The sequence below is a fragment of the Panthera leo genome, chromosome D2 (assembly GCF_018350215.1).
Source record: "Panthera leo isolate Ple1 chromosome D2, P.leo_Ple1_pat1.1, whole genome shotgun sequence".
Lineage (NCBI taxonomy): Eukaryota > Metazoa > Chordata > Mammalia > Carnivora > Felidae > Panthera > Panthera leo.
Genome location: NC_056689.1, coordinates 9,691,864 through 9,707,621, shown reverse-complemented (window position 1 = coordinate 9,707,621; position 15,758 = coordinate 9,691,864). Strand labels below are relative to the sequence as shown.

The 15,758-nt window shown below is 36.0% G+C and overlaps 1 long non-coding RNA gene across 1 annotated transcript in view; it reads right to left on the bottom strand.

The window, feature by feature from the left end:
* LOC122201669 overlaps window positions 1-15,758 on the bottom strand; it is a 161,861-nt gene that overhangs the window by 79,034 nt on the left and 67,069 nt on the right. The window contains exon 2 of the long non-coding RNA XR_006194291.1: window positions 12,305-12,437. This is a non-coding gene — a long non-coding RNA (uncharacterized LOC122201669). The remainder of the gene's footprint in view (window positions 1-12,304; window positions 12,438-15,758) is intronic.

The window sequence follows — 15,758 nt, the reverse complement described above, 5'->3', positions numbered from 1 at the left end:
ATTTAAAATAAATTAAACTTAAATAAAATAAACTTTGGGGCTCCTGGGTGGCTCAGTAGGTTGAGCATCTGACTTTTGATTTTGGCTTAGGTCATGATCTCATAGTTCGTGGGATCAAGCCCCATGTGGGGCTCTGTTCCCCTTCTCTCTCTATCCCTCCCCTTGAAAAATAAATAAGCAAACATTAAAAAATATATCTGAAAAATAAGAAACTTAAAGTAGTGCAAATCAATTTCCCTCCCCCTATCCTAGGTGATAATTTTGGACATAGCTCAGACACAACAGAAGAAAGGGTTAGTGATCCTTATACAGATTGATAGAAATTATGCAAATTAAAGTAGAGGCAAAAATAAATTTAAAAAATAAAACAACAAAAAGGGACCTGTAGGAAAACATCAAATTTCTAACCTATTATAATTAGAGTCAGAAAAAGAGAAGAGAAAGAATATAACAGAAAAAAGAATTCATGAAATAAAGGTTAAAATGTCCATATTTATTTACAGCACCAATATACATGTCCAAGTAGCATAGCAAGTCTAAACTCAACCAGGGCATAAATAACCACCCTTAGACATAACAAAACCAAACTACTGACAATCCAATCCAAAATCATTTTATCACTGTTTTTTAATTTTTATTTTAAGTAGGCTCCATACCCAATGTGAGGTTTAAACTTACAATCCTTAGAGTAAGTGTCACATGCTATATTGACTGAGTCAGTCAGATACCCCTAAAATAATTTTAAAATCCTGAAAGAATGATAAGAATGATAACGACAATTGACTTCTCATTAGATACAACAAAAGCTGGTAGACAACAAAACGATAATTTTAATGCACAAAAGAAGAAAAATACAACCCTTCATTCAATTTGCAGCAAAATATCTTTTAAGTTTATTTATTTATTTTGAGAGATGGAGAGCATGAGCAGGGGAGAGGCAGAGAGAGAGGGAGAGAGAGAGAATCCCATGCAGGCTCCATGCTATCAACACAGAGCCCAACCTGTGACTCGATCTCATTAACCTTGAGATCATGACCTGGGCTGAAGCCAAGAGTCAGACACTTAACCAAATGAGCCACCCAGGCACCCCAAGAAAATGAAATTTTTAAGAATAACAGAGTACCAAAATCAAAACACTTAAAAATAAATTTATTGAAAGATATGCAAGAACTCTACCACTAAACATAAAAAAAAAATTTGAGAGATATTAATGATGAGTTGCAAGAATTATTAGGTATGAATTATTCATAAAGTGAAATCAGTAGTATTAAGATATTCACTTTCTGATTTAACTAGGGATTCAATGCTATCGAGATCAAAATCCTAGTTTGTTTGGGTTTTTTGGTAGAAATATAAGGTGTTTCTAAAAGTTATGTGAAATTGAGGGGTGCCTGGGTGGGCTCAGTCAGCTAAGCATCTGACTCTTGGTTTCAGCTCAGGTCATGATCTCGGGTTCATGAGGTCAAGCCCCATATTGGGCTCCATGCTGACGGTGTGCAGCCTGCTTGGGATTCTCTCTCTCTCTCTCTCTCTCTCTCTCTCTCCCCCCCAAATTAAATAAATTAGACTAGACAAAAATGAAATAATAAAATAATAAAATAAAAATAAAATAAAATAAAATAAAATAAAATAAAATAAAATAAAATAAAATAAAATAAATTTATGTGAAATTGAAAGGGATCTGGTATAGCCACAGACAATCTAGAAAAAGAAAAACAATTTTAGAGGGCTTTCAGTGCTTGGTTTCAGGGTAACATACTCCATCATAAGATACACTTACTCCCTAATTATAAAGCGTACAATAGACCTACATTAATTTTGACGGCATGGTATTGACAGAAAGAGGCAAATAGATCAATGCAACAGAAAAGAGAGTCATAGGAGCCAATGCAAATCAGTGGGGACACAGAAGTCTTTGCAATAAATGGGGTTGAGCAAGTGGAGCACTGAACCCTGGCTCTACTTCATACTAGTCAAAAATTAATTCCAAAGATATCATAGACCTGAACAAAAATTCAACCATAAAGCTTCTAAAAGCACACACAGGAAATCATTTCCTCAACTTGGGGTACACATATTTCTCAGACACATCATAAAAAGTCCCAATGACAACAGAAAGAAACAACAAACTGAAACACTGCCCATAAATAGATGCCAATTAATAAAAGAAAAAGCCATCGATTGGGAGAAACTATTCATAATCCATATGTCTAACAAAAGACTAACAAAAATTACACAAAGAACTCCAACAACTTAGTAACACAGAGCCAAAACCCTAATGGAAACTGGAAGGAGACATGAGCAGACCCTTCCCAAGAGAAAATACCTCGATGGGTAGTAAGTCAGAAGAAGGTGTCCAATACCATTAGGCATCAGAGAAACTCAAATTAACTCTACAAGGACATGCTACTTCACACGAACAAGAATGAAAACAATAAAAACCAGCCAGTACCAGCTGGAATTTAGGGTATGAAGCATTGGGAACTCTTACATATTTTTGGAGGGAGTGTAAAATAGTGTAACTACTCTGGAAAACTGACAGGCAATTCTGTTTCAAGTTTAACATATACCAAGTCCTTCCTAGTAGTTGCTCTTCTAGGTATAAGTCAACTGTTGCCTGATGAACACCTCCTTTAGATCCTTGGCTTTAAGTGTCAATATGCTGTTTCAAGCAAACTTTCAAAATATGATTGTATCATAATGATGGGTAAACTTACCAATTCATTCATCTCAATTATTCCAGTAACTGTGAACATTTTAGGGTAAGCATATCTAATAAATTTATCACAGAAGAGTCAATTAATGGAGCAGCAGTTTATAGGAATGCTTTTGAAATTATTTCTCATTTCTTAAAGTGCTCTTTAACTTCAGTGAGGGGGAAAGAAAACTGACTCACAATGCTGGCCCTCATTCAACCTTAGTAGTATTCCATTAGCAGTGAGAATATGTGTGTGTGTCTTTCCAAGAGCTTAATCACTTCATGGATCCTCTTAGAAGCCTACTTATGATCTGTTTTGTGATATTAGATATTAATACTGATTGGTGCATGTATCCCTTGTCTAACCACAGATGCAAATGAAAACTCATAGCATATAGTAGATTATAGGTGGCTGCAAATTCTTAGTTCCTTCAAGAGGTGGAGTCTAGTTTCCTTCCCCTTAAATCTGGATGGACCCTATGATTCACTTGACTGATAAAAAGCAAAACCAAATAACATTGCATGATTTCCAAGGCTGCATCATATGAATCATAACATCTCCTGCTTGGTTCTTTTGGAATGACTGTTCTTGGAACTCTTCTGAGAATCCACCTGTCATGTTGTAGAATCCCATGCCACAAGGTGAGCCCTTGTGTAACATGCCAATGAATAACTACAGCTGAGCTCCCAGCCTAGAGACAGCATCAAATTTCAGTCATATAAGGGAGCCATTCAAAATGTAGCCAGTAAGCAAGGGTTCGGCTAATTGCAACTTCATCCACCACATGAGAGATCCCAAGGGAGAACCATATGGCTAAGCTCAGCAGTGCACAAAACCAAAAGGGATAATAACTGAGGCCACTAAGTTTGGTGGTCATTTATTACATAATAATAGATACCCACAAACCAGTGAACTCAGAAACCAATCTTTCAGTCTAATTCAGCTCTCTTTTCTGACCTCTGGATAACTGTGATAAAAGCAAAATCACTTATGCAGTCCTCTTGGTGTAATTTTACATGACTGGAGATGGAGATATTCAAATGATCTTTAATTTGCTTCATTTAAATTTGGATTCTGCTTTATAAAGTAGGTCTGCATACAGGATACTTACAAATGTGTAACTATCTTATTTTTAAGAATGAAAATCCAGGGGCACCTGGGTGGCTTAGCCAGTTTCCGACTCTTGATTTCAGCCCAGGTCATTACCTCATGGTTTGTGAGACTGACCCCACATTGGGCTCTGTGCTGACAGCACAGAGCCTTCTTGGGATCTTCTCTCTCCCTCTCTCTGCCCCTCCCCTGCTCACACTCTCTGTCTTTCTCTCTCTCAAAATAAATAAATAAAACTTAAAAAAAAAAAGAAAAACTAAAAATATTTCTAATTAATAATTATATTTAATACATAAAATTGGGAGTTCATTATAAGTTTTCTCTAACTGTGCCCTAGATATAAACAGGTACACTCTTTTCCCTAAGATCTGGACAAGATTCATTCAGACCCACATTTATTGATTAGAGAAAAGCCCAATGCCTTCCCCCAAATTTCTGTGAAGTAACTGGGCTGAAGGAGGGTAGCCCTTATATTCTCAAGGATACCTCTGATTTTAAGCTCCCATCTCTGCTGAATTTGCTCAATTTCAACATATTTTTCATCTAGTCCTTATTGTAAATTCTACAGATGGAAACCCAGTCCAATTCCTTAATCTCCTTCCAGAATTTACATAGGTGTTTCCCTGAGAACGTAAGTAAGATAGAGGCACTTATAAAAATAAGCTCAACTGTAGGTATGCATAGTCCTTAACAAAAATAAACACACACACAAAACAAAACAAAACAAAACCACAGCTCTCAGTGATTTTATAAAAGTGGCATTTATTGCTTCTGCTCTCATTCCACTAGAAAGACCAAATCACAGGGTTAATCTTACTGTCACTGGGGCAGGAATGGGTTCTGCTCCCTGAGACAAGTACTGCAAATCATATAGCAATGGGGAAGGGGAAGGGTACATTCTCTCACATGTAGTGAGTCAGTCATGGCGCCCTCTAGGGAAGAGCATTCAGGGAGAGGGAATAGAAGAAGCATATCTTTGATGAAAAATATGCTTGATATATTTATTCAAGGGACATCAACAAGACAGGTATCTCTGTATCAAGGTGAACACGAGCAATAATGAAAGAAAATGAGATCAGAGAAGTAAGAAGTCGGGATTATGTAAGCCACAGTAAAGACTGAAAATATTATTCTACATGTTATGGAGAGCCACAGAGGGATTTGGAAAAAATGACATCATCTGATTTGCGTATTCAAACACTCATACAGCCTTCCATGTGGGAAATTAACTCTGTCGCTCTCCAGGGGTAACCAGAAAACCAATCAGGAGGCTTTTGCAGAAAAAGGTTCAGGTGAGAAAGGAGAGAAGCATGGCCGTTTGGGACTGTGATGTAAGAGAGAAGGTAGAGAGAAGTATTTGTGTTATGGATCCATTTTAATGGAAATGCCAGGAAGTTTTTGGTGGACTAGATGCTGCATGTAAAGGAGGAATTAAGGCACCACTTACTGGAAAAATCTCATGGAACAGCAAATTTGGAGAAACGCAGAGATTAAATGCATTAAGTTTGAAATGCCTGTTTGAAATCCAACAGGAAAGTTTCAGTCTGTGGCAAGGTATATGTGTTTGGACTCAAGAGAGATACAAAATTTGGTCATATTAGAAAATGGATTGTAAGTAACATCATCGGATTGGGTGAAAATATAGGGTCAGTATAGATAAGATGAGATGTCTAATGCCTGATCACTAGGGCACTAGAAAGTAGTCAGAAGGATGAGGAAGAATAAACAAAGGAGGGTGAAAAGGACCAACACTGCATTAAAAACAAGACAAAACAAAACAGGGAAGTGGTTGTCCTGGAGTAAAACGTCTCAAGAAAGACAAAGACAATTTGCAGGCTTCTGAGACATCAAGTAAGATGGCAATTTAGAATTATGTATTATATTTATAAATCCGTAACCAAGATAAAAGTGATAGGGATCTCAATGAAGATAATGAAGGAAGTAATCTAAGACTGGGAGGTGATGATTCATAAGCATAGCCAAGTCATTGTTTCTTTTCTTTTTTCCAAGTTTTATTGAAATATAAGTGGCATACAACACTGTGTAAGTTTAAGGTGCCCTGCATAATTATTTGACTTCCATATATTCTGAAATGTGGGTGCAGATATCTTTTCAATACAGTGTTTTGGTTTTCTTTGTATCAATTTCATTTATCTTTCAAACAATCAATTCTCAGTTTTGTTAATAGCCAAGTCATTTTTAAAGGACATTTGTTTTATTTTTATTTTTGTTATTTTTTTTAATGTTTATTTACTTTTGAGAGAGAGAGAGAATCAGACAAGACAGACAGAATCTGAAACTGGCTCCAGGCTCTGAGCTGTCAGCACAGAGCTCGATGCAGGGCTTGGACTCACCAACCCAGAGACCATGAGCTGAGTGGAAGTCAGATGCTTAACCGACTGAACCACCCATGTGCCCCAGGACGTTTGTTTTAAAGGGAAGAAGACACAGGATGGGTGTAGAAAGCACCAAAAGTGTTGCTTTGCCCTCCTTTTATTCTAGAGACATCACAGCAGTTCTGAATCTACTCATCGGGGGCTCATTCAGGTTATTAGCATCATAGTAACCACACATACACCCACACACAGGATCAATACAACATGGTAAATCTTTATGAGCTGTGGGGCATCCACTGCCCATCTTGTCCCAACTATTTACTCTTCCTTTTTCAGCTCTTTCATTCTGTGATTAAGCGACAAATGAGTAGTTCCCTTCCTCACACCTGTCTCATCTTGCCAATGACTCAACAAATCATACACAATTTGACAGGCTCCCTTGGCTAGACGGTAACCAAGAAATGGTAGCCATAATTATTTTCAGCCACTGAAGGCATAAAGCTTTCGGAGCTGAAACTTCCAAAGTCCTTGCTGACAGTTTCACTTACACCAGATCAAGAGCCGCTCGGTCAGCAGGCAACATGTGTCAGAAGACGGGAGGATTTACAAGACAGAAGGGCTCTCAGAAGAGAAGGCAGCACCAGAAGGAGTAGTCCATGCATGCTCGCCCTTTGATCATTACTATTAATATTTTCTGGTTTGGCCTCTTCTGGTTCACCCATTCACCAGGTTATCAACTTTATTAGTATTTCCAAAAAATCCATTTTGAACTTTGTTAATTGTGTCTATTACTTATCTTTTTTTAATTCTATTGTTTCTTCCTTTATTATTTTCTGCTGTCCACTTACTTTAACTCTTACTATTATGTTTTCAAATTTCTAACAGTGGAAATTCAGATCATTGAGTAAAACAATACATACATTAAGCTATAAATTTTTTACAAAACACAGATTTTGCTGTATTCCACAAATTCTGATAAATTTTATTTTCATTACCATTCAGATTATAATCATCTGAATCATCTTCTTGTTTGTCTTTTGGGTTTCTAAGATGTTTGTTGTCTCTTTTCCAATATTTGAGAGTTTCCAAATATGCTATTGTTACTGATTTCTGCTTTAATTTTGTTGTGATGAGGGACCATACTTTAAGAATTTAGCATTTGATATACTTGTGTTTTCTCTAAAAATGCTTATAGTTTTAGCACTCACGTTTAGGGGTATTTTTAATCTATTTTGAGTTTGTTTTTGTGTATGTTGTGAGAAAGGAGTAAAACTTCACTTATTTGCATATCCAGTTTTCCCAGCATCATTTCTTAAAAACCCTGCTTTCCCAACATTGAATAGTTGGAACCCTTATTAAAAAGTAATTGACCTCAAATATGTGTTAATCTCAGTGCTATTTCATTAATATATATTTGAATATTCATAACTCACTGTCTTGATTACTAATTACTGTAGTATTTTAGTAAGTTTGTTATCAGGAAGGTTGAGTCCTCCAACATTTTCTTCTTTTTCCAAATTACTATGGCTATTCTGAGTTCCTTGTATTTTTTGATGAGAGAAGTATTGAATCTGTAGACCAATTAGGGGAGTAATGTCATGATAACAATATTAAGTCACCCCATCCATGAATATGGACGGTCTTCCCACTTACTTTCACCATCTTTAATTTCTTTTAATGGTTTTTTTGTAACTTTCAACACATAAGGCTTCACATATTTTGTTAAATTCATCTCTAAGTATTTTAGTTTATTTCTTGTTATTATTAATGGAATTTCTTAGGTTTATTTATTGTTTAGTAAATCTCTACAACATGAGCCTCAAACTCACAACCCCCAGATGAAGAGTCACATGCTCTTCTGACTGAGCCAGACAAGTGCCCCTATAACTTTTTCCTTTTTAATTACATTTTCTGATTGTTCATTGTTGATATGTAGAAACACAATTGATCTTTGGGATGTATAGATCTTGTTATCCTGCAGGCTTGCTTACCACATTTACTAGTTCTAATACTTTGTGTGTGTGGTCCTCTGGGCTTTCCGTATAAGATGATGGCATCTACAAACAAAGCTGTGCTTTTTCCTTTCCAATATGAATGCCATTTGTTTCATTTTCTTGCCTAATCACCATGGCTAAAATTTTCAGTACAATGGTGAATGGAGGGGGCAAGAGAAGACATCCTTGTCTTGTTCCGTATGTTAGGGAAATAGCATTCAGTCTCTTATCATAGATTCAATGCTATCTTTGGCATGTAGATACCATCTATCAAGTTGAGTAAGTTACCACTAATTTTGTTGAGGTTGATTCTTTTTTTTAATTACAAAGTGCTGTTGAATTTGTCAACACTGATTGATTTTCAGATATTTAAACCAGGCTTCTTATTTATGGATTAAATCCCACTTCATTAGCATATATAATCATTTTTACACATTCTTGGATTTGGTTTGGTAATAGTTTTGAGGATTTTTGCCTATGTTTTAATAAGAGGTACTGGCCTATTGTTTTCTTGAGATATCTTTGTCTAGTTTTGGTATCAGAGTAATGCTGGCTTCATAGAATGAGTCGGGCATTGTTCCTTCCACTTTCATTCTTTTGACATGGTTGTAAAGGGTTGATACTAACTCTTTCTTAAACTTATGGGAGAAATCACCATTGAAGCCATTTTATCTTGTATTTTTCTGTGTGGGATGTTTTTAATTACCATTTCAATTTCTTTTTATTATTATAAGTCTACTCTGACCTTCTATCTCTTCTTCATGCAGAGTCAGTACTTTGTTTCATCCTCGGAATTTGTCCATTTAATCCAAGTTTTCTAGTTAGTTAACATATAGTTGACTATAGGATTCTCTTATAATCTTTTTTTATTTCTGTAAGGTTAATAGTATTGTCCCTTCATGCATGACTGATTTTACCAAAATGAATCTTCTCTTTTTTTTCTTGGACAACCTAGCTAAATTTTGCTGATCTTTTCAAAGAACCAACTTTCTTTTTCGTTGATACTCCCTATTGTTTTGTTGTTCTTTATATTCTTCATTTTCTCTAATAATAATTTTTCTTTTAAGGTGTATTTTCATGGGATGATTATAGCTATGCTAGCTCTCTTTTGGTTATAATTTACATGGCATATTTTTATATCATTTTGCTTTTAATCTCTTTGTGCCTTTGAGTCTAAAACATGTCTCTTACAGGCAGAATATAGGTGAATCATATATCTTTATCCATTCTTCCAATCTCCACGTTTTAATTGGAATGCTTGATCCATCCATTTTTGTAAGATTATTTTTTATTTTTTTAATGTTTATTTTTGAGAGAGAGAAAGAGAGAGAGCATGAGCAGGGGAGGGGATAGAGAGAGGGGGGCAGAGGATCCTGAATGGGCTCTGTACCAACAGCAGCGAGTCCAATGTGGGGCTCAAACTCACAAACCGTGAGATCATAACCTGAGCCAAAGTCTGATGCTCAACCAACTGAGCTAGCAGGTGCTCTGATGATCCATTCATTTTTAATGTAATTACTGAGAAGGTAGAATATGCATTATCTGCCATCTTGCTGTTCGTTTACTACCTTCATTACTGACTTATTTTGTGTTAGCTAAGTATTTTTTGTTGTTATTGTTTATTTATTTTTTTGGTAATCTCTACACCCAGTGTGGGTTTTGAACTCACAACACAGAGATCAAGAGTCACAGGCTCTTTAGAGTGAGCCAGCCAGGTGCCCCTCTAGTATACCGTTGTAAATCTCTGTTGTCTATTTTACTGACTATTTTTGAGTTATGTTTTTAGTAGTTTACTTGGGAATTATAATGAAAATCTTAACAAAATCCATTTCATTTTAGCACCAAGTTAATTTCAATAACATAAAAAGATTTGCTCCAATATAGCTCTGTTCCCTCCTCATCCTTGGAGCTATTATTTTCATCTACATTACCTGTTTATGCATTATAAGCCCTTTGTCTTTTAAATCAGGTAGAAGATAAGTGTTACAATAAAAAAATACATTGGTATTGTATTTTATATTTATCCAGATAGTTCTCTTTATTGGTGTTCTTTATTTCTCTGTGGAGATTTGAGTTACTGTTGAGTGTTCTCTCATTTCAGACCAAAAAATTCCCTTTAGTAATTTTTGTTAAACTGATCTCCTAGCAACAGATTCTCTCAGTTTTTGTTTATTTGGGAATGTCTTAAGTTTCCCTCATTTTTGAAGGAGAGATTTTTTAGATGCAGGATTCTTGTTGGGAGCCTTTTTTTTTCTAGTCCTTAAAAAAAATTTTTTTATTACGTTTCTTTATTTTTGAGAGGCAGAGAGAGACAGAGCACAAGTGGGGAGGGGCAGAGAGAGAAGGAGACAGAATCCGAAGCAGGCTCCAGGCTCTAAGCTGTCAGCCCAGAGCCCGATGCAGGGCTTGAACCCACGAACTGTGAGATCATGACCTGAGCCGAAGTTGGACACTTAACTGACTGAGCCACCCAGCTGTCCCTCCAATTCTTTAAATATATCATTCCACTGCCTTCTGACCTCCATGTTTCTGATTAGAAGTCATCAGTTAATCATGTCAAGGACACCTACCTACAACATGAGTTGTTTTACCATTGCTAAAGTCAAGATTCTCTCGTTTTTTTGTTTTGTTTTGTTTTTTGGTCTTTCAATAATCTAATAATGATGTATCAAACTGCAGACTTCTTTAAGTTTATCCTATTAGGAGTTTGCTGAATTTCTTGGATGCTGGTTTACGTTATCATGAATCTGGCAAGTTTTCAGCCATTATTCTTTAAATATTCTTCCCTCTTTTTTCTTTCTCCTTTCCTTCTGGGATTCACATGATGTATATATTAGGATGCTTGATGGTGATAGCAATTCCTTTATCTTTGTTGACATTTTCTATTTAATAGGGATATCATTCACATGTTTTCCTTTCATTTTTGAGATACGGTTTCCTTTGTTTTTAAGATTTTTTAATAGCTTACTTAAAGTCTGTTTGGTAAGTCCAGCCTCACTGTACCTCAGGAGCAGTTTCTATTAGCTGTTTTTTTTTACCTGTATGTAGCCACAGTTTTCTTTATCTTTGTATTTCACATAAATTTGTGTGTGTGAAATTGTATTTTTAAAATAATATACAACTCTTGAAATAAGATTCTTCCCCACCCCCCATTGTTGTTGCTACAGTTTGTTATTGTTTTTGTTGTCACTGTTTGCTTGTCTTTTTTAAGTCTCTTACTGCCTATGTGTTGGGTCAGTCGATCACATTTGTATAATGTTTTATTTTACTTATGTTCTCTGAAATTGTATTATTTATCTAAAGTAGGGCTTGTGTTCTTTCATGGAGATATCCTAAGTTTGGTGTTTGAAAGATCTCTCAGACTAGTTTTGTGTTTCTTTCTATCACGGGCACCAAAGTTGTCATAGATATTAAAGAACTTACACTCACTTTTGATTTTAGAGAATCCTGATACATGGTTTGCTGAAATTTACTCTAAATCTACAAAAAACACATGATTCTATTGTTCACAAGATCCTTTATTTTTCTTTTTATGCTCAATATCCAAGCAACTTGTTAATTCCCTGGACTATTAAATGGTTTCGTTTTACTGAGGGTGCAGCATCCAGAGGGTCTCACATTAAAACAAGGGTCACAGGTAAATTCAGAACTAACAAGTACACAAGGCTTCGTCTTTCTTCCTGGCTCCTGGTCAGATTATCTCTACCTGTCCCTCAGGCCCCCATAACTGCATCAGTTCATCTACTATTGTTCTAGCTTTCTATCTGTCTTCCCATCTCTGTCACCTGGAAACTTCCTGCCCTTATTTTCTGTGTGGTTATAATTTACCCAGTGCTCCTAGGTATTTTTAAGTAGGAGTTTTAGCTGAGTCTACAAATTTGAAAATACCGTACATTTTCTCAATCATTTTTAAGTTAATTATTGTTGCTATGTGGGGAATAGATCAGAACAGGGTAAAAATGAATTTGGAGAGATAAATATTATTCCTCAATATGAATGAATGGTAAAGTAATTTCTCAGAGTTGTATCTTTTTATGCTATGTTACATTCAAAGCAATAAACTTATTATTTTCCAAGTCCTCTGGCACTTAATAAAAAAAAGCTAAAGGCATATATTCCCAGGCTTTAGCCAAATTTCATAACAGCCAATTTAATCACATCTTACCTGTTCTCTTTATTTCCTGGACTTGAAATAATGCACGGCTTTGCTGGCAACACGACAGATGACTGGGTTGACAGGAGAGGTTGTGTCCATTATTAAACTAACTTCCTTCAGTAATCAACTTCTTAAAACACTCCTGAGAGGATAAAAATGGTAAAAGTTGACATGTATTCCAATAAAAAAAAATACGAACATAAGAGGCACTTTTTAAAAAATTGCCACCTTGGCCAAAACAATTTAATAGATTTGTTAGAGAGGGTGCTGTCCTCGTGTTTCTGGGCTGCTGGTAAACATCAAAGGTATTATTTCTGAAAGCCTTTTTATCTTCTCTCCATGTCTTCCATTTCAAAGAACCATGTGCTTCATTGTCACATTGCTGCACTATCTTTTCCTAGCAGGGAAAATCCCTCAGAGACAATATGGGCTCCACCTCCTTGAGATAGTTATATAATGTATATTTTTATTTTTGTAGCAGGGAGGGAAAGTTTGGATAAATTCAAATGCATAGAGGTGACAAGCTCTTCATATATTATCCAGAGCATAGAGTCACAAGTAAGTGATAGTGAGGTTGCATGGGCATTCAGCATAGTAATTCCAGGTCAAAGGAAAACATCCATTAAAGCAACGACACATGTACCATTGAGATTTTTGACATAGCAGTGATTTTCTTTTTTCTTTTTCTTTTTCTTTTCTTTTTTTTTTTTTTTTTTGAGAGAGAGAGGACAGGCGCAAAGGAGAGAGGCAGAAGGATAGAGAGAATTTTAAGCAGGCTTCACACTCAGCACGGAGCCCCACGTGGGGCTTGATCCTACACCCCTGGGATCATGACTTGAGCCAAAATCGAGAGTCAAATGTTAAACCAACTGAGCCACTCAGGCACTCAGCAATGATTTTCTATCAGTCCTTGGCAATATGGCTGACAACTCAAAATAATCATGCATAACAAAGAGGTTAATATATCTCCTGCAGATAACAGAACAAAACTCACCAGGTAAATATGAAATTGAGCCTTGGTTATCTTATCTTAGGTATGAGGGTTATGGATTTATATTTAAATTCAGTAAAAAAGGGGGCACCTGGCTGACTTAGTTGGTGGAATATGCAACTCTTGATCTCAGCGTCATGAGTGGAGCCCCATGTTGGATGTGGAGATCACTTTTTTTTTAAAAAATTCCTAAAATAGATAGATAGATAGATAGATAGATAGATAGATAAATTCAGTAATAAATAATTAATTTTGCAGTAATTACTATTAGTTCCTCAAAGAATAATGAAGGTGAGAGTGTTCCGTAACCACAATATTTAATAGCTACTACTAGTAGTAAAAATACATTAATATGCTATATCCATGGGCAATATTCTGCCCAAATTTATGGAGCCAATAATACTCTGGACAGACAAAGAGCATTCCTTGATTATTAAGTCAGTGGCTGAGGCTCAAGTTGGTTTCATGTGAAGTCCTGCTACAGACTGAATGTTTACATCCTCTCAAAAATCCATAAACCCTAACCCCAATGCGATGGTATTCGGAGGTGATGAAGCCATGAATGTGAGACCCTCATGGCTGGTATTAGTGCCCTATCAGAGATGTCCCACCAAGCTTTCCTACACCCTTCCACCACGTGAGGACATATTCAGTGACTTTGAATACCCTAATGAAAATATCCAAATATTAAAATAGGAGAAAAATTCTGAAATTTTGTCAAGATGTTACTGAGAAATCTAGTACTGAACAAGAAATAGGGTTCCATATGGGACAGGTGGGGAGCAATGATTAGAACAAACAAAGCCTTTTCTTGTTCATATTCATTGTATGGAGATGCCTGAATAAATGATTAAAAATTAAACAGGTTCTCATGCTAGAGTGTGATAGAGGGGGATTTAGGAATTTTCTAGGTCAATGTGCAAACCTAAGAAGGGAGAGAGTTCATGTTTTGGTTTTAGTTGTTATCAAGAAACAAGGAGTTTTATTTCATTTTATTACCTTACTGGATATTACTACAAACAAAATAAGCTTCAGTTTGTTGTAAAGGTGTCATTTAATTTACTGATGCTCTCTCCTATTTCATCAACCAAGGATATATTTCATAATCATTTCTCCATTTCCTTTCCAAAATATTTGGTATGACTATAATACAATGAAGGAAAAAAAAAAGAAAGAAAAGGAATTCTCAGATGATTTATGGAATGAATCTCAGTATTTTACTTTTATTCTTTATTCTTTTTTTCACCTTGGCTGTAAGTACTGATTTTAATGGAATTTTTTGGCTTATGAATCATAGGAAAGACTTAGCTAAAAGGATTCTATATTTTATTATAAAATATTCAAAAGCCAGTTAAAAGCCAGAGTTGGTCACTTATTTATTTATTGCCTGAAGAAACATTTATTCACAAATTTCTACATATACTCGACTAGACCCTGTGACCTTCAGTGAATGACAAGATGCTGTGTAACAAATTATCACAAATTTAGCAGCTTAAACAGCACAAACTTATCACTTCACAGTTTCTGTGGGCCCCGATGGTGGGTGCCAGTCAGCCGGTGCCCCTGCTCAGGAGCCCACCGGTCTGAAATCAACATGTCGGTGGGGGCTGGGTTCCCCTCAGGGGCCCCTGGTTGTCAGAATTCAGGTCCTTGGGATTGTAGGATCATGTTTTCCATTTTCTTGCTGGCTGCTAGCTGGGGCCACTCTTTTTCCTAGAAGCCACCCTGAGGTCCTAATTCCTACGGCCCCTCCTCTCCCATGAGAATTCTTTTTTTTCAAGACATCACATGTGAATGCTTATATTGGTTAGCTTATTATCCCCCAAAACAACACTAGGAATTGCTACTGTCCCCATTTTGCAGATAAGGAAACTGAAGCACAGCAAGGTTACGTGTCTAGTCTAAGGTCACATGACCAGCCAGGTTTCAGAATTGACATTCGTATACAGATTGTCTGATAGTCTGGCTCCCAAGTCTTTGTTTTTAAAAAGAGCACTCTAACTTATTTAGGTTCCTTAAATTTTAGGGTAATACTTAATATTTTATAAGTTTTATAAGGTTCAATAAAGATTAATTTATTCATCACATTCTGTATTTATTTCCCTCTTTAAAATTCTAGGTCATGTCTTTGCCCAGATTTCTATTTTTTTTTATGTTTATTTATTTATTTTGAGAGGTGGGAGGACAGGGCAAAGAGAGAGGGTGAGAGTCCCAAGCAAGCTCAGCACTGAGCCTGATGCAGGGCTTGATCTCACAAGAGATCATGACCTGAGTCAAAATCAAGAGTTGGACATTCAACCCATTGAACTACTTACGCACCCCTGCCCAGATTTCTATTGTTATTTAGAACAGAGGAAATTAGAAAATATGTTCCTATTGGGTTATATCTTTTTTCAGTTTGTTTAAGCTATTTTTTTTTTTTTTTTTTGCAATACAGCCATTGTAATCTTATTTATCAGTCTTTCTCTTTGA